The following is a 20540-nucleotide window of genomic DNA, read 5'->3' as shown; positions in this document are numbered from 1 at the left end:
TTTTACCTTTCTGTTATGGAAAATTTTAAAGAAAACAAAAATAGAGTTCTTATCATAACTCTCTGTTTATTACTGAGAATCAATCATTTTTGACTTACAGACAGCTCTGTCTCATGAATGAAACATCTTTGTTCTGGGAACTAGTTACTCTATACTTAAGCAGAATTAATTCAGATTGAATTGAAAGAAGTTTATCCTCAGAAAGTTAAGTAGTATCTATCTTCTATTAGTGACACATTATTTAATATTACATAAACAATCATAAATTTGTTCCCTAATGAGGAATAAGGTCACATCTGACTTGCCTTTAATCAGGCCAACTTTAAGTATCCAACTGTATGCATTTAAGTTTAAATGGGTTGCTCTTGAACTTTCTCTCTTGAGTACTCAGTTCTTTTCCTTACAGAGCTATTATTCTTCCGTGTACGCAGTAAAAGGTCAGTGTGATCATGAGTTAGGCCTGAATGAACATAAATTATCAATTGATGAGTTCAAAATTTATCCATCTTGCCTATATTTTGTTATCTTAGGATGACACGTACTTATAAAATTTCTCCCCCAGTTATAATTTGAGTCATTTTAGGACAGTAGTCTGACGCCTTTTTTTTTTTTAAACCATGGGTTCCTTCAAATTTTTATTTTACTTGAAGCTCCCTTTTGTAAAATGTCACTCTCTATAAAAAAAAAAAAATCAGGGAAGACTTGCTAAACTTGAAAGAAGGGGACAGTGACCTGGTTCTTGTCTCCTTAAGTATATCTGACTCCCTTGTAAATATCTTGAACAACTCAATTCCTAAACTCACTAGAGAATATTTGGGGGGAAAAAAAAGACTTAAGGTGTCCTGAGCCCAGGTTTCACTATTATTTATGGAGAGCCTTAGTTTAGAAAAGGAAAATGATCTATAGAAAAGAAAAATGAGGGGGGCTGGGATGTTGGCTCAGTGGTAGAATGCTTGCCTTGCATGCATGAGGCCCTGGGTTCAATTCCTCAGCACCACATAAGCAGAAAAAGCCAGAAGTGGTGCTGTGGCTCAAGTGGTAGAGCACTAGGCTTGAGCTGAAAAGCTGAGGAACAGTGCCCAAGCCCAGAGTTCAGGCCCCATGGCTGTAAAAAAAAAATTAAAAAAATAAAGAAAAGGAATGAGGGAAGGAAGGACAATGATCAAGATGCATTGTACTCATAACTTTTATTATGGAATTGTAACCTCATTGTACAACTTAATTAAAATAATAGAAAAAAAGAGAAGGAACATGAATGAGTAATGTAATTAGTGGTGCTAGTGACATAGTCTAACATTTAAAGCATTTAGTCTTGGACTCAGGACTGGACATTTCTTCTTCTAAATGTGTCCATAATAAGAACAAAGAAACCTCATTTGTAGTAATATCTGATTTTTAACCTGAGCTCTAAATTTAATTATAAAATGTAAATGTGCATTTATAAATATTCTGAGATATTTTATGTGAATTTTAAAATTAGCTGTGGTACAGAATTTCTTGTTTGAATGCTCTTTAATATATTCATCTTGTAATAGTCAAGATAAAATCTTCATACCTGGTTGTCACTCTACATTATCAATTTTAATACCCATCAGGAATCTTTTGGACAGCAAGCCCAAATTAAATTAAGCAATCATCTAATTATGGCAGAAAGGCAAAGCACTTTATGTAATCAATGAATTGTAACTGAAAAAGGAAAATTAAGTTTGGAGTTCATCATCTAAAATTGAACTGGTAAACACATGGACTCCCCACAATTGGAATTCAATGTATTTTGGACCTATGCCTTTAATTATTTAATTATTTAAATATTTCATAGCTACTCCCTTCCTTCCTGTTTTTCATTTGTCTGTTAGATTCTTTTCTCTTTATTTACCTGGAATACCTATAGCTATACCTATACATATAGGAATACCTGTGTCTTTATAGCAGTTTTGCATTGATTTTTTTTTAAGTTTCTCTATAGACAATCAGATATAGCTTAAACTTTTCAGCTCAATATAGAAGGCTGGGTCACTGAGATGCCCCACACATCGGGTCATGAAGTACCCTTTCAGGTATACTTATGTTCTTAGCATTCCAGAGATAGCTCTGACCAAGCACAATGGATATGAATGACATGTAACATAGGTCAAGATCCCAGGCTGGCTCAGATAGCAGGATAGTGGCTGAATATGTCAGAAACAGCAGAGGCATGTCAGTAGCTCAATAACTGGGTGATATGTGATACTGTTAGCCTACTATTTTGTGATTGTTTTACTTCAATATTACTATAGTCTATGGAGAGCCTGTATTGAATTAATATTAATATTTAATATTATATATAACATAATACATTAATAAAAATATGGAGTACACTCTGGCTGTGTTTGAAAGAAAGAAGAAGCACTATCTAGCAGGAGTCTTCTCTGTAATGTCTGATCTTGTGACATGTCATGAAGGAAGGCTCTGAGTAACCAGGCTGAAGAGCTAGGAGAATAACTAGCTGCAGGAGGTTATAGAAAGCAGAGCAACAGGAAGAAGAAATTAGCTGAAACAAAATGCACATGTTTTTTTCTGAGAACAAGATGTGACTCTAACTAAAGGACATGAAGGACCCAGGGATGTGCGACCCATGCGCACAAGCATACATGTACAACCAGGGTCACTTCTTGAGTGTGTAGATACACATATTCAGAGGATTCTGTTTGTTTTTTTTTAATTTAATTTAATTTTATTTGTGAACATACTGTACAGAGGGGTTACAATTACATGGGCAGGATAATGCGTACATTTCTTACCAAGCATTGCACCCTCCTCCTTTGGTTTACCCTTCACATCCCTTCCCAGCCTCCCCCCTCCCCCCCAATCCCAATCCTTCTCCTCCCCCCCCCCCCCCCCCCCCCCCCGCCCACCGATGTTGTAAAGCTCGTTTTGGACATGACAACTTGTACTTCTCATTGTTGCAACAGGTCCACCTGTATCCTTAAACAACTGGTTTTTCCCCATGTCCTCCACAAGTTATACTGACATCAAATATAGTGAAAGCAGGGGTTATACTATGGGGGAGGGACATACAAAGCAACAAAGAGATAATCTTATAAATGCATTAGAAACACATGCATGAAAGAAAAAAACATTAAAATACATATCTAAGGGTTCATTTTCCTGACATCACATTATCTGACCTTTTCCGCTTGACTCATACATATACTAGATATTACAAATAAGGGAAACCATGGGACCTATGTTTCTTTGGGCCTGGCTTACTTCACTTAATATAATTTTTTCCAAGTTTTTCCATTTCCTAACAAATGGGGCAATGTCATTCTTTCTGATGGAGGCATAGAATTCCATTGTGTATATATACCACATTTTCTTGATCCATTCATCTGCTGAGGGACATCTGGGTTGGTTCCATATCTTAGCTATGGTAAATAATGCTGCAATAAACATAGTTGTGCTGGTAGCTTTAGTGTGGTCTTGTTTGTAAACATTTGGGTAAATGCCCAAAAGTGGGATTGCTGGGTCATAGGGGAGATCTATGAAAAGTCTTTTGAGGAACCTCCATACTGCTTCCAAAGTGGTTGAACAAGTTTACATTCCCACCAACAATGAAGTAAGGTTCCTTTCTGTCCACATCCCCTCCAGCATCTGTTGTTGTTAGAGTTCTTGATTTTTGCCGTTCTAACTGGAGTGAGGTGATATCTCAATGTTGTTTTGATTTGCATTTCTTTTATGGCTAGGGATGTTGAACATTTCTTCATGTGTCTATTGGCCATCCTTCTTTCTTCCTCAGAGAAGCTTCTCTTTAAGTCTTTCGCCCACTTATTTATTGGGCAGTTGTTTCTTTGAGGATTTGTTGTTGGGGGGTTTAATTTTTTGAGTTCCAAGTATATTTTAGATATGAGACCCTTGTCCATTGTATGGCTAGTAAAAATCTTCTCCCAATTCGTGGGCTTTCTTTTGACCTTGCTAGCTACGTCATTTGCCCTGCAAAAGCTCTGCAACTTTATGCAATCCCATTTGTCCAACCTTTCTTTGATTTGTTGTGTTTCCGGGGCGCTATTTAAAAAATTTCGGCCTGAGCCAAGGAGACCTAGCGTTTCTCTTATTCCATCCTGTAATGGTTTCAGACTGTCTGCTTTGAGTTCAAGGTCTTTGATCCATTTGGAGTTGATTCTGGTGCAGGGTGATATATAAGGATCTAGCTTTAGTTTTCTACATGTAGTTAACCAATTTTGCCAGCACCATTTACTGAAGAGACTGTCTTTCTTCCATTCTATTGTTTTAGCTCCCTTATTGAAGATTAGATGGCTATAGGTCTGTAGGTTCATTTCTGGGTTTTCAATTCTATTCCATTGGTCCTGAGGTCTGTTCTTATGCCAATACCAAGCTGTTTTGATTACTATGGCTTTATAGTAGAGTTTGAAATTTGGTATTGATATTCCTCCAGCAGTGTTCTTTCCGTTGAGGAGCGTTTTTGCTATTTGGGGTCTTTTATTGTTCCATATGAATTTTTGGATTGCCTCTTCTATTTCCTTGAAGAATGAGGTTGGAATTTTGATAGGTATTGCGTTGAATTTGTAGATAGCCTTGGGAAGTATTGCCATTTTCACGATGTTTTCTGTTTGGTTTTAAGGTTTGTCGTCCTGTCCAAATTCTTAATAAACTTCTTTAATAAGGTCACCCATAGTTACTTTTTTTAAATAGCCTCCACAAATTATATAGATGATGTTGGATGTAATAATAATGGAATCAGTTTTGCTGTGTAGGAACAAGACATTTTGTTCTTTAGAAAAAGTAGACAGTAGAGCCCAGTCACCCTCAGGACTGTTGACACAGCATTTCCATACCTACTCAAGGACGTGGAATGTGTTTTGCCAAGAGGCTATGTATTTTCAATTGACCCCTAACTTTTCACCTGAAAAGTAATATGGAAAATTTCAGCAAACTAGTTTTTCTTCAACTTAGGTGTCAAGGGGAAAAGAAAAAAAAAGCAAGGCTGTATTCCATATCAAAACATGGGGCTAGATATCTTCTTTCCATTAAACAGAACCTATCAACTTCTTTTGAGATGCAAACATTGGCATTGGTTTTCCCAACCAAAGGCATAGCATGTTGATCTGAATTGTTTCTACTCCTTTTTCAGATTCTAAATAAGGTTCTCTGTGCTTTCTCCAGGTTACCCGTGGATTTTAGATATGTCCTGCCCTGGTTGATAATGCAGAGCTGTGGCCTTAGTGGATGTTTACATTATTTCACTTCTGTCTAGCAATTGGAATTTACAAAATATTTCTATGCTATCTAGTAAGTGTCTCCTGACCTGAACTTTCAAAAGAAGCCCCTATCAGTTCTGCTCAAATTACAGCCAAGGTCTATAAAGCAGCACAATTTCAAGTCCAAATCATTTATGATTTGCTATCAATCTATAAAAGAGCATTGTGATGATTGAAAGCCTATGTACCTCCCATTCGTCAGGTCTCTGAACTTTCAACAAATGCCTACCGTTTCTGTTCACTGACTTCCAACATCAGTATTCAAAGGCCAGGTTTTAGTTTAGAAGGGGAAGACACTACTTCTTACTGGGTTAATTACTCCAACATCTTTGTTTGAATAATCAGTACATATCTTTCCTAGTGAAATGATCAAAAAAATAAAATGATTCCTTCTTAGTTGAAAAGGTGATGCCTTCTCAGAGGCTATTTGATTACAAGCTATTTTAACTCAAAAAAGTTTACTTTCCTTTGTTTTGCCATTAAGGAAATTTAAGAATAAAAGAAATGTCAGAAAACAATTAGTCACAAATAGTTTGATGCTCTAGCTACCCAAGCATAATTGATCTATTTTTGTTTATAGTTGTTTTATTCTCCTGTCACAAATTTTCATTTGCGCTATATACTTGTGATTTATACTTCTACATGCGATTTTGTATCTTGCTTGTCTCTATTTGCCACAGAGGCACAACATTTCTATTTCTTAGGTTATTTTAAAATGCATTGTAGGGGCTGGGAAGGTGGCTCACACTGGTAGAGCGCTTGCCTTGCATGCATGAGGCCCTGGGTTCGATTCCTCATCACCACATAAGCAAAAAGAAAATAGCCGGAAGTGGCACTGTGGCTCAAGTGGTAGAATGCTAGCCTTAAGCTGAAGAGCTGAGGGACAGCGCCCAGGCCCAGAGTTCAGGCCCCACGACCAGACTCTCCCCACCAAAAAAAAACATTGTATTACAACGTTGGGGGTGGGGCTTGAGGGGTGGGGAAATGGGAGAAAAATGAGGGGGTGGGTAACAATGTTTGACAAGAAATGTACTCATTACCTTAGGTATGTAACTGTAACCATTCTGTACATCACGCTGACAATAAAATTAAGTTAAAAATATACTGTTAGATGGTTTATAAAATTTATTATACCAATCTACCAATTTTATTAACTGGACCTTCATTATTGTACACTTATGTTATTTAGAATTTTGACATTCTAAAAATATAATTACTCATAACTATTTTTCCTATTTTCACACAGATATTCAAGTAATTGTCTAAAGATATATTGTCCAAAATTATAGTTATTTTGAGAATGATTATTATCCTGGGTCTCACTACTCAGATCTATAAAATGGGATTTCATTTTTTTTCATTCTTGATATAGCTTAATTACATCTTGGTTTATTTTATGTATGTGTTTGTGTTTTTTTATTGTGAAAATACTGTAAAGAGGGGTTACAATTACATGGGCAAGATAATGTGTACATTATTGTAGCCTCCTCCTTTGTTTCCCCTTCCCATCCCATCCTCTCCCTCGCCCTCCCCACCCAACCCTCCTCTCCCCCACCAAAGTTGTAAAGTTTGTTTTTGACATATGACTTGTATGTCTCATTGTTGCAATGGGTCCTCCTGTATCCCTATTTAAACGATTTGTTTTTTTCCTTCCCCTCTACAAATTATAGCAACATCAAATACAGTGAGAGCAGGGGTTGTACCGTGGGGGAGGGACATACAAAACAACAAAGAAATCATCTTATAAATGTGTTAGAAACAATCGCATGAAAGAAAAAAATATTTGAATATCTATCTTAGGGTTCATTTCCCTAACATCAATTTATCTGACCTTTTCTGCTTGACTCAGACATATACTAGTTATTGTAAATAAGGGAAACCATGGGACCTATGCTTACTTCACTTCATATAATTTTTTCCAAGTATTTCCATCTCCTAACAAATGAGGCAATGCCATTCTTTCTGATGGAGGCATAGAATCCCATTTTGTATATATACCACATTTTCTTGAGCCATTCATCTTCTGAGGGGCATCTGGGTTGGTTCCATATCTTAACTATGGTAAATAATGCTGCAATAAACATAGTCGTGCTGATACCTAAGTATGGTCTTGTTTGTGATCATTTGGGCAAATGCCCAAAAAGTGGGATTGCTGGGTCATAGGGGAGCTCTATGTGGAGTCTTTTGAGGAACCTCCATATTGCTTTCCAAAGTGGTTGAATAAGTTTACACTCCCACCAACAATGCAGTAACGTTCCCTTCTGTCCACATCCCCTGCAACATCTGTTGTTATTAGAGTTCTTGACTATAGCCATTCTAAGTGGGGTGAGGTGGTATTATTAATGCTGTTTTGATTTGCATTTCTTTTATGGCTAGAGAGGTTGAGCATTTCTTCATGTGTCTATTGGCCATTCTTATTTCCTCTTCAGAGAAGTTTCTCTTTAAGTCTTTTGCCCACTTATTTATTGGGCAGTTGCTTCTTTGAAGATTTGTTGTCGGGTGATTTAATTTTTGAGTTTCAGGTATATTTTAGATATGAGACCTGTGTGTGTTGTATGGCTAGTGAAGATCTTCTCCCAATCTGTGGGCTTTCTATTGATCTTGCTAGCTATGTCCTTTGCCATGCAGAAGCTCTGCAACTTCATGCAATCCCATTTGTCCAACCTTTCTTTGGATTTGTTGTGTTTCTGGGTCTCTATTACGAAAATTTAGGCCTGTGCCAAGGGGACCTAGGGTTTCTCCTATTCCATCCTGTAATGTTTTCAGAGTGTATGCTTTGACTCTGAGGTCTTTGATCCATTTGGAGTTGATTCTGGTGCAGGGTAATATATAAGGATCTAGCTTTAGTTTTCTATATGTAGTTAACCGATTTGCCAGCACCATTTACTGAAGAGGCTGTCTTTCTTCCATTCTATTTTTTTTAGCTTCCCTTATCAAAGATTAGATGGCTGTAGCCCTGTAGGCACATTTCTGGGTTTTCAATTCTATTCCATTGGTCCCTAGGTCTGTTCTTGTGCCAGTACCAAGCTGTTTTGATTACTATGGCTTTGTAGTAGAGTTTGAAATTTGTTATTGATATTCCTCCAGCACTGTTTTTCTGTTGAGGATCGTTTTTGCTATTCGGGGTCTTTTATTGTTCCATATGAATTTTTGGATTGCCTCTTCTATTTCCTTGAAGAATGAGAAAATGGGACTTCATTTTAACCCATACTGTCAAATATAGATATGAGCTATATTTCAAAAAAACATAAAGGATCTCAATCATGATATTTTTGTTATTGGCAGTTTGTAATAATTCTTTTTTTTTTTTTTTTGTCGGTCATGGGACTTGACCTCTGGGCCTGGGCGCTGTCCCTCAGCTCTTCAGCTCAAGGCGAGCGCTCTACCACTTGAGCGCTACCACTTGAGCCACTTCCGGTTTTCTGGTGGTTTATTGGAGATAGGAGTCTCACGGTCTTTCCTGCCCGGGCTGGCTTTGAACCGCGATCCTCAGATCTCAGCCTCCTGAGTAGCTAGGATTACAGGCGTGAGCCACCAGCGCTCGGCTAGTTTGTAATAATTCTAAGCATACTTTCATTATCCTTTTGTTTTAAAGATTATCCACTAGAGGCAAGGTTCTCCTTCGTTAATTCTTTGTGCAACATATCAAGCTGTGCCTCATTCAGATGTGTTTGAACATCCACTTATTTTTTTTAATCATTATTTCAATTGTACTAGTCCTTATTGAGAACCTACTTAGGACAAATACATTTATGTAATGTAAATTTACAGTTGATAAAGAAAAAAATACCACCTATAATACAATTTACTTTCTTAGAGTTGAGAAAAACTTTACTGGCTCATATGAAGTATAAAAACATTAAAGTACAGGTGGACCCATTACAACAATGAGATGTACAAGTCGTTATGTGGAAAATGAACTTTACGACTTTGGTGGGGGGGGAGGAGGGAGGAGAATTGGGTGGAGGGGGGAGAATGGGGAGGGATAGGAACGGGAAACAAAGGAGGAGGCTATAATGCTTGATAAGAAATGTACTCATTATCTTGCCCATGTAATTGTAACCCCTCTGTACAGTATTTTCACAATAAAAAAAACATGAAAGTGTTTCCAAATTTTGTTAAGAGAAACATTATATGTGCTTGTATATATATATATATATATATATATATATATATATATATACAGATTAGATGTTTACCATTTTCAAATTCTATATGGTTGTAACCATTCAGGTATTTAAAGATCTGTAGTATTACACATATATCTGTATATCAAAAGTAAGTGTGCATACTTTTCCTTTTCTATCATAAGGTCCACTAGCTTGTCTTTGCTTACAGGAAGCACATATGAGAGTATTTTATAAATTTAATAATTTTTAAAGCTAGATGATAACCCCTATGTTGTTCGTAGAGAATACTCACAGGACACACTATAGTGCTCAGTGCTGCACATGATTCTTTTACCAATGGGCTTCTATGACAGCCTGCACTGTACTATTTGGGCTTTCAGTCTTTAAATGCATGAGCTAAATAAAATTATTTTCTTTATAAAAATAATTTTAAAAATTTAAGTTAATTACAATGAAAATTTATTTTCATTATTGCATCTAAATTGATGCTTTCTTAAAATAACCTATGAAAAGAATTTTTTTCCTGGTTTACTTAGAATATAGCCAGCAGAAGTAAAACTAAAATTTGAATGTTACAGTGCATAAGTCCTGCCAGCAGAACTGCAATTTTCAAACTTTTATCTTAGATAATGCAGACTTGATGGTATTTCTATCATGCGACTTGAGATAAGTCTTAAATGTAGGAATTTTCCCTACATAAATATAGTTATGTACTAGCATTCTCATGGGCTAGAAAAAGTGACCCCATTGCTCCATAACTTATTGATATCTTTCACCCATCTGACCTCCTGTCTCAGTCTGATTCTATATTAATATCCACCACCCTGGAACCTCTTCCTTGACATTCCTTAATCTTTCTTCTGCTTTTTGATGTTGTTCATTTTTTTCTTGGTCATAGGGCTTGAACTTGGGCATGGGTCCTGTCCCTGAGCATTTCAGTTCAAGTGTAGCACACTTGAACCTGTAGCCACAGAGCCACTTCCGTTTTGTGGTTTATTGAAGACAAGAGTCTCATAGACTTTTCTGCCCATTCTGGCTTTGAACCACGATCCTCAGATCTCAGCCTCCTGAGTAGCTATGATTACAGGCATAGCTAGGATTACAGGCTTGAGCCACCAGTGCTCAGCTTATGATGCATTCTGGTACCTTTGTTTTCATTGTTTGAAACATGAACTTCATACTTATTTATATAGACTCTGGTATATAGTAGGTATTTGATTTGCTTTGTTATGGTGGTTTTATACCAGGAGGCATCATCTGAGACAGAAGTGGGCGAGATAATACAAGAGTAGGTGTAAATGTGCTTATGTGATCCTAAGTTCATTTAAGTACTATTTATTGAGCAGTACTTTTGACAACTTCAGACATTGTTCATGGTACAGAGAATCTACCAGAGAACAAAAGAGATGAAACTTCTGTTTCTTTGAATTTACATTTAGTGGGAGAGACAATTTGTAAAATTTATTTTCTGTGTGACTATACTCATAGGCATACAAAGACATATAAACATCCATTTCAAACACTGATATTTGCTAGGAATAGAATTATAATGAGGTGCATCGTTGTTGATATCTGCTACCTTATACGTGGTATGTGCAAATTAGACAAAAGAAAATGTAATAATTGGGCATTTACCCAAATGTTTACAAACAAGACCACACTAAAGCTACCAGCACAACTATGTTTATTGCAGCATTATTTACCATAGCTAAGATATGGAACCAACCCAGATGCCCCTCAGTAGATGAATGGATCAAGAAAATGTGGTATATATACACAATGGAATTCTATGCCTCTATCAGAAAGAATGACATTGCCCCATTTGTTAGGAAATGGAAAAACTTGGAAAAATTATATTAAGTGAAGTAAGCCAGGCCCAAAGAAACATAGGTCCCATGGTTTCCCTTATTTGTAATATCTAGTATATGTATGAGTCAAGCGGAAAAGGTCAGATAATGTGATGTCAGGAAAATGAACCCTTAGATGTGTATTTTAATGTTTTTTTCTTTCATGCATGTGTTTCTAACGCATTTATAAGATTATCTCTTTGTTGCTTTGTATGTCCCTCCCCCACAGTATAACCCCTGCTTTCACTATATTTGATGTCAGTATAACTTGTGGAGGACATGGGGAAAAACCAGTTGTTTAAGGATACAGGTGGACCTGTTGCAACAATGAGAAGTACAAGTTGTCATGTCCAAAACGAGCTTTACAACGTCGGTGGGGGGGGGAGCGGGGGGGGGGGGGAAGGAGAAGGATTGGGATTGGGGGGGAGGGGGGAGGCTGGGAAGGGATGTGAAGGGTAAACAAAGGAGGAGGCTGCAATGCTTGGTAAGAAATGTACGCATTATCCTGCCCATGTAATTGTAACCCCTGTGTACAGTATGTTCACAATTAAAATAAAATTAAATTAAAAAAAATAAAAATAAAAATATAAAAAAACACTAACCCCCCCCAAAAAAAAGAGAATGTAATAAGAAAGGGAGACAAATGGTGTAGTAAGCTGCTGCTTCAGGAGGCTACTTTATAAGAAGGAACAAACTAGATCTTTGGAGGAAAGGCTCAGATACTACATGTATTTTTAGGATAAAACCAGATTCACTCATGGAATAGATGTAGGGTGTGGTAATGAAAACAACTAGAATAGAATCCACTTATCTTGAGATAACAGTCTAGAAAACTGGCTGATGAGGGATACAAAAATTACAATGTTTGATATTCCAACTCTGATAACCACACTCACATAGACATTAAATTAATTCTGATGTATCCATGCTTGCTCACTTGTTCACTGGTGCTTTGTTCTATACCTACAAGGAGGCACCTCCACTTGGATTACCAGAAAGAGGCCTTGAACAAGAGCTACACCACATCCAGCTTCAGGTAATGTGTATTTTCATTTGTCCTCTTGTATTAAGCGATGTAGGTAATTCTGAGTTTGCTTTTGTCTTTACTAGGCATGGCATCACAGAAGAATGGCACATTTACTTCCCTCATCACCATCTTTTAGAAAGGTTTTAGACAGTCTTAACATTGAATCTGGACATCAGTACAAACATTTAGTAATCTTCTATAGCCCTGACTAAATGTCACACATATTGCTTTCTTCAGTTTATCTCTTGGTAAACACACACACACACACACACACACACACACACATGAACATACTCTACTGTCATAACTTGAACCCAAATTGACTCCATTATTTCTGAAACAGAAGATGAGTACAAATTCTCAATTTTATGGAGAGCAAGATAGGAAAAGGAGGCAAGAAAGGAAAGAAAGTACTTATTTTCTTGTTCAGGAATTTACTACACTGAATCTGGTTTGGAGAAGAGAGCTGGGTTTTTAGGCCTGTGAATGTCATAGTTAGAAATGGGAGCATTTGTTCATCAAGAATAGCTTCATCCCGTGTACCTTTTCTGATTACAAATTTTATTAATTTGCTTTGTGGGACTTGAAGTAGGCATTGTCTCTCATCTTCCTCTCACTCAAAGCTAATGAGCAGAGCTCCAGTTCTGGCTTAAAAAATTGTTATAAAGGTGATGTACAGAGGGGTTACCGTTACATAAGTCAGGTAAAGTGTACATTTCTTTTTAGATGTCACCTCTTCCCTCACTCTCTCACAGTTTTTCCCTCCTGTTCTCACCCACAAGATGTATAGTTCATTTTCAACATAGTGTCCAGTGAGTACCAATGATGCATTTGTTCACTCTTACCCAACCAAAGACAGACAAATGAACAAACAAGACAAAAAGAAAAGAAAACAAAAAGTAACAAAACAAAAACAAGTTCCAGCTTCTTTTGGCTGGTTCATGGAGAGATAAGAATCTCCTCGCCCTTGCCTCTCCGACTGGCTTCCAACAGGAACCCTCAGATGTCAGCTTCTTGATGGAAAGGTTTCATACAGCCCCTCTTTCTTCTCTTTTTCTCTGTAAGAGAAGATGGAAAGGTTGAAGCAAAAGGTGACCCAGAATCCCGAGGTCCCCCTGGGAAGCACGGGCCAAAGTGACCATCGGCCCCATGAGAGACCCAGGCTCCAAGGAGTGGTTGGCCCTCAGGGGCAGAAGGGAAACAAAGGAGACGTAGATCCCACTGGTCCGGAAGGGCAACACTGGACCCTTGGGGCTCAAGGGCTTACCTGGTCCTGTGGGCCCGATTGGCAAGCCAGGTCCCAAGGGAGAAGCTGGACCCATGGGACCCCGGGGTGAGCCAGGAGTTGGGGGAATACGAGTATTGAAAGGAGATCAGGGAGAAAAGGGGAAAATTAGGGAGATTCCCGCCTTACACAAAAGTGCTCTTACTGTGGGTCTCACAGGTCTAAGTAAGTTTCCTTCTCCTGATGTTTCCATTGTGTTTGATAAGATCCTTACAATGAATTTAACCATTATAACGTCACCACAGGGAAATTCACCTACCACGTGGCCAGAGGGTATAATTTCACTTACCACGTCACTGTGCTCTCCAAGACAGTGCAGGTATCTTTGGTGATACCTGGGGTAAAAGTCCTGCACACGAAGGATGGTTACATGAGCTCTGAGGATCAGGCCTCGGGCGTGCTGGTTTTAGAGCTGAAGTTAGGGGACGAGGTGTGGATGCAGGTGACGGGAGGAGAGAGGTTCAATGGCTTGTTTGCAGATGAGGATGACAACACCACGTTCACTGCATTTTTGTTGTTTAGTAGCTCATGGTGGAGACTTGGCCCATCTACTGCTTCTCCTGGCAGAATTAGGTTGGTGATGGAAGCGATCGGATGATTTGATGAGATAAGTTCCTCAAATTAGTGATTGCCATCCTCTTTGTGTCATCCATCTCTTCTGGATGCTTCCATAGGCTCTGTTCCCGGAGAAGGGGAACTGGAGTTTGTGCTGCTGCTTTCTTTTTGCACCCATTCTTCAATGAGAATTCCGAGGTCTTTTCCCACATTCCATTCACGTGGCTGGGAAGCGCGAGTCCCGTCAGTTCCTCACCCCATGTACCTGTTCAAGTGTGCATTTCAAATGGTGCACAATTGCCTTGAAAAATTTCAATACGATGCCATGCATTGATTAAAGTATTTTTATGACTGTCAGCAGGGAAGCAGTGTAAACAAATGCAAAATGCTTTGGTATTCTCAGCTACATAACTCTGAAGCTTAATGATGTGTTCCTAGCTTAGAGCAGGTTACATGAAGTTTAATTTACAGTAATCTACCTCAGACTAATGGAGGAAAAACTAATTTCTAACTGGTATTTGGCCACCTTCCAGCATGCAATAACTCAAGAGTGACATCTGTCTCTGAGTTATATCTCCCCCTACTAGGGGAGAGAAGGGAGAGGTTATGTTGTATAAAAACTCATAACCCCTTTCAATTTTTGCTTTTTTTTTTGAAATATCATTTGCCATACCTTTGCTCTCAAACTGCGATCACAAAGGCCTTTGATAGTTAATTGTGAGTGGGAAAATAAGCCTGCATATTGTCTACCTACTTTTCTCTCTCTATCTACATTGCTGATTTCTACTGTGTCAGTCTTTCTAGACTTAGCCTAAATGAGTCACATATTTTAAACCTTTTATTCTAAACACTTAACAGTCTACGCAAACACAGAATTTAACTGCATCTGTTGTCTATTTTCCTGTCTCACAGCTACATAAAATGCCCTATTCTTATCTTTGTTTCTACCCACTTGTCTCTTTTAGGTAAAAACTCTTCTTTATCCTTAATTGCTTTCCTATACAATTTTTTTTGTAATTTCATTGTTGTTCTTAGAATAATACTTGTTGAATTTCTGGTACTTGCAATTTTACAAGTATCCTGGTAAAAATGAAACACTCATTCAAGTATCTTGAGCTTAAAGAAGAAATATAGTTTAAGAAATCATTTGTAATCCCAGAAGAAGATGGAGTAGCCTACTAAATAATACAGATCAAGGATGTTGTGTTACTGTTTTGAAGTCAGAATTTAGCTAGTATTTTTAAAATGAAATCTGAGAAACTCTGCTGGGAAACACCAAAAGAAGAGTTCCACACAAACAACGGAACATTCTCCTTTGCAAAATCCAGTCAGTGTGAGAGAAAATAGTCTAGAGGTTCTGATTTTGACTATTCCAACAAGAAATGGCAATTAAGTGAACTTACAGTGAAGACCAGAGTGAAAAGTTCTTATATATGAGCTCAAAATCTTCAGCTTATAAATTTCAGGATGACTAGAATATTAAAGACAAGCATAAACCAAATAGGGGAAAATTTTGAAGACACAGAGACTAGATAAACAAAAAAACTATACAAATTAAGTTTTATTATCCACCACACAAATATTACTAAAACAGCAAGACAACATAGTACCAATTGTTCAGAGAATGGAAATGCATTGTCAGAAATTAAAAATAAGAAAAGAAAAACTAAGATGATTTGGATCAAAGTCTGAGGATTTGTCCCAGAAAATACAACAAATAATAACAATTAAAATGGTAATAAAATTTAAAAATGTATTAAAAACACACTACTACTAAAGCACAGAAGCTTTAATATCTGTATTATAGGAATTCTAGGAAGGAAAACAATCGCTATATTTTACTTAAAATAATGAAATCTATTTCCAGAAATGGAAGGAAACATGATTAACAAAAGCATACATTTAGCACTTTGACACATCAGCATGGAATTTGAGAGCTGGAAGTAAAGGGAATGTTCTAAAAGACACACAAACATTATATGCTAATAACTGAACAACACTGGAATTCAGAATGTAATGGAAGATTGATAATCTTTGAAGTTCTGAGAGAAAATGATTTCTGACCTAAAATTCTACATTCACCAAAACAATTAATTAAATGTGTAAATGAGAAAGGGGCTATTTTTGGACATCCACACTCTTTGAATTTATGCTGAGGCATTCTTTTCAGGATAATACTACAAAAATGAATACCAGGAACACAAATTCAAATAACAGGGAATCTAGTAAGTAGAGAAGGAAATCCCAGGACTGTAGCATGATGGAAAGACGAGTACAAACATACCAAATGGGAGCATGGTAAGAGGCCTAGAAAGCAATCTTCAGACAATGAAAAGGTTAGAATATTTATGGTGATGGGACGATCCTTATTTTTCGGAAAGAAATTAATATTAGTCTACAAAACTTATGAGAACAAAGAAATATTTAAGAACTAAGAACAGTAAATTACAGTTGTTCAACAAAAAGGAAAAGTTAGGGCAGGGAATGTCGCTTAGTGGTAGAGTGCTTGCCTAGATTGCATGAAACCCTAGGTTCAATTCCTCAGCACCACAGAAGCAGAAAAAGCCAGAAGTAGAGCTGTGGCTCAAGTGGGAGAATGCTAGGACTTGAGCAAAAAGAAGCAGCACAGGGGCAATGCTTAAGCCCTGAGGTTAAGCTCCAAGACTAGCAAAAAGGAAAAAAAAAGGAAAAGTTATGGTAGTCTACTACAAAGCTCAACTATAAGTAGTAATTAAGAACACATAAAAATCTAAAATCTGTGATTAGCCTAACTGCAACTATAGTATAAACTATAAACATATAGAAAAAGGTGAGAGGGTTGTGGGAGAGGCCATATGTAAATTCTGGGAGGTGGTTGAATCAGAATTGAGAGACGTGTACTGAATTCTCTTTTTAGTAACAGGAAGTCACCATGTACTACCTACAACAGAAAAATCGATTTAAAGGCAAAATATTATTTAAAATTATAAATTAGCAGATTTTTCAGGGTTTAAAGAGGGATGCAAAGATTTTTAGAGGATTGCAATTAAAAAATGCCTTGTAGAAGAAGTTGCATTTATGTACAACTGGTAAAAATTAAAATAAAATTCAAAAATTCAATTAATTAAATCTGGTACAGTGACTAGTACCTATAATAAATGTGAGCCCATTTCAATTAGTAGCTGGGTATGATGGCAATGCTTGTAATACCATCTACACTGGAGGCTTCAATATAAGAGCATGATGGTTCCGGTCACAGAGGAATAAACACTGAACACTATCATGAAAATAACTAAAGCAAAAGAAGCTGAGGGATATGATACAAGTGGTAGAGTCCTTGCTTAGAAGGTTGAGGCTCTGAGTTAAAAATCTAGTAAAACACATACACACACACATGCACACACACACACACACACACACACACACACATGCGCCCCTTATTCAAATAACTACACACATGAATACATATTAATTGCAACACAAGAAAACAAAGAGCAGCTAAGAGACAACAGGATTCAATTCTCAACATTTGAACATCCTAAACTAATTAGTCTATGGATCCAAGATAGTAGTTAATACATTATGATAACAACTGAATATTTGTTTTTGCTACATTAGAGAAGAGGAAACATTTTATATATATTTTTTATTGCAAATATACTGTACAGAGGGGTTACAGTTACATGAGCAAGGTAATGAGTGCATTTCCTATCCAGCATTGTTACCCCCTCCTTTGTTTTTCCCTTACCATCCCTTTCCCCCCCACCTCACCAAATCATCCCTTCCCCCAAAAAATTTGTAAAGATCATTTTCAAGATAGTGTCTTGTACATCTCATTGTTACAATAGGTCATCCTATATTTCAACATTTTTTTTATTTCCCTTCCCTTCCCCAAATTGGAAAAATGTATATACAAGATGGAGAACACCAGAATCAAATACAGTGACAACAGGGTTATATTATGGGGGAAGAACATACAAAGAAACAAAAAAACACATCACATAGTATATTAAAAAAGCAAGAAAGATAAAATCTCTTGTGTCCCTATCTTGGTGTTCATTTCACTTAACATCATCATATTTGGTCATATGTACATAGGTTTTGACCTCTATTGCTTGTTCTAGACATATACTAGTTATTGCAAATAAGGGAAATCATGGGACCTATGTTTCTTTGGGTCTGGCTTACTTCATTTAATGTAATTTTTTCCAAGTCTTTCCATTTTCTAAAAAATGGTGCGGTGTCATTCTTTTTGATGGAGGCATAGAAGTTATCTATCTATCTATCTATCTATCTATCTATGATATATATATATATATATATATATATATATATATATATATATCTCCTATATTTTCTTCATCTATTCATCTACTGAGGGGCATCTGGGTTGGTTCCATATCTTAGCTATGGTGAATAATGCTGCAATAAACATAGTTGTGCTGGTAGCTTTGGTATGGTCTTGTTTGTGATCCTTTGGGATTTCTGGGTCTTGGGGAGCTCTATATGTAGTCTTTTGAGGAACCTCCATACTGCTTTCCAAAGTGGTTGAACAAGTTTACACTCCAGCAAATAATGCAATAGGGTTACCTTTTGGCCACATCCCCTCCAGCATCTGTTGTTATTAGAGTTCTTGATTATAGCCATTATAACTGGGGTGAGGTGGAATCTCAATGTAGTTTAGACTTGCATTTCCTTTATAGCTAGAGAAGTTGAGCATTTCTTCATGTGTCTATTGGCCATTCTTTTCCTCTTCAGAGAAGTCTCTCTTTATGTCTTGAGTCCACTTATTAATCAGGAAGTTGTTTCTTTGAGGATTTATTTTTGGGGATTTAACTTTTTGAGTTTCTATGTATATTTTAGATAAGAGATACTTGTCCATTGTATGGCTAGTGAAGATCTTCTCCCAGTCTGTGTGCTTTCTATTCATATTGCTTGCTATGTCCTTTGCCATGAAGAAGCTCTGTAGTTTCATGCAGTCCCACTTGTCCAAACTTTCTTTGATTTGTTGTGTTTCTTGGTCTCTACTAAGAAAATTTCCACCTTTGCCAAGGAGCCCTAGAGTTTTTCCTATTTCTTCCTGTAATGTTTTTAGGGTGTTTGCTTGGACTCAGAGGTATTTGATCCATTTGGAGTTGATTCTGGTGGAGGGTGAAATAGAAGGTCAGGCTTTAATTTTCTAGAGGTGTTAAACCAATTTTGCCAGCACCATTTACTAAAGAGGCTGTCTTTCTTCCATTCTATGTTTTTAGCTCCTTTATCAAGATTAGGTGGCTATAGGTCTGTGGGTTCATTGCTAGGTCTTCAGTGCTGTTCCATTGGTCCTCAGGTCTGTTCTAGTGCCAAAACCAAACTGTTTTGATTACTATAGTTTTGTAGTTGAGTTTGAAATTTGGTTTTGCTATTTCTCCAGCATTATTCTTTCTGCTAAGGATTGTTTTTCTCTTCAAGGTCCTTTATTGTTCCATATGAATTTTTGGGTTACTGCTTCTATTTCATTGAAGAATGAGGTTGGAATATTGATAGGTATCACATTGAATTTTTAGATCTTGTCAAATGCTTTTTCTGCATCTATTTAGATAATCATGTAGTTCTTATCCTTGCTCTTGTTGATGTGATGAATTATATTAATTGGTTTGCATATTTGAAACAGCTTTGTATCCCTAAAATCAATCCTGTTTGATCATGGTATATGAGTTTTTGATGAGTTGTTTAATCTGATTGGCCAAAATTTTGCTGAGAAGTTTTGTACTAATGCTTATCAAAGAAATGGTTCTTTAGTTTGATGAATCCCTGCCTGGTTTGGGGATGAGGGTTCTGATGGCTTCATTGAAAGAGTTTGGCAGTGAACTTTCACTGTTAATTTCATTGAAGAGTTGGAGGAGTTTTGTTGTGAGTTTTGGTTAAAGCCTTATAGAAATCAGATGTAAATCCATCCGGTCCTGGGCTTTTCTTAGATGGGAGGTCTCTTATTGCTGTTTCTATTTCAATGCTTGATATGAGCCTGTTAAGTTGGTTTAACTCATCTTGGTTTAGTTTGAGCATGTCAATATTTGTTAGAAAATCATCTATTTCTTCCAGGTTCTCAAACTTATTAACATACTGTTTTGAGAAGTATTCCCTTATGATATACTGAATCTTGGTTGTTTCTGTGGTGATTTTCCATTCTCATTTCTCAGTTTGTTTATTTGGGTGTGTTCTCTTCTTTTTCTGATAAGATTTGCTAAGGGTCTGTTAATTTTGTTTTGTTGGTTTCAGATCTCTCCAATTTGTTGATGTAGGAACTCAGTGCTATAAACTTGCCTCTGAGTACTGCCTTTGCTTTGTTCCAGAGGAGCTGGTGATTTTTGTGTTCATTTTTGTTAAATATCCTGAACATTTGAATTTCCTTTCTTATCTCTTTTATTATCCACTGTTGGTTTAACAGTGTGTTTTTCAGCCTTCCTGTTTTACAGGATT

At 36.9% G+C, this 20540-nt stretch overlaps 1 pseudogene; it reads left to right on the top strand.

Annotated features, from left to right (window-relative positions):
• The first annotated feature begins 2040 nt into the window (after positions 1-2040).
• On the top strand, positions 2041-14145 carry LOC138837949 (complement C1q and tumor necrosis factor-related protein 9-like; annotated as a pseudogene).
• The last annotated feature ends 6395 nt before the right edge of the window (positions 14146-20540 follow it).

The sequence above is a fragment of the Dipodomys merriami genome, unplaced genomic scaffold, assembly GCF_024711535.1.
Source record: "Dipodomys merriami isolate MVZ:Mamm:240054 unplaced genomic scaffold, mDipMer1.0.p SCAF_1, whole genome shotgun sequence".
In the NCBI taxonomy this organism is placed as follows: Eukaryota; Metazoa; Chordata; class Mammalia; order Rodentia; family Heteromyidae; genus Dipodomys; species Dipodomys merriami.
This window is presented reverse-complemented; position numbering and strand designations above follow the sequence as displayed.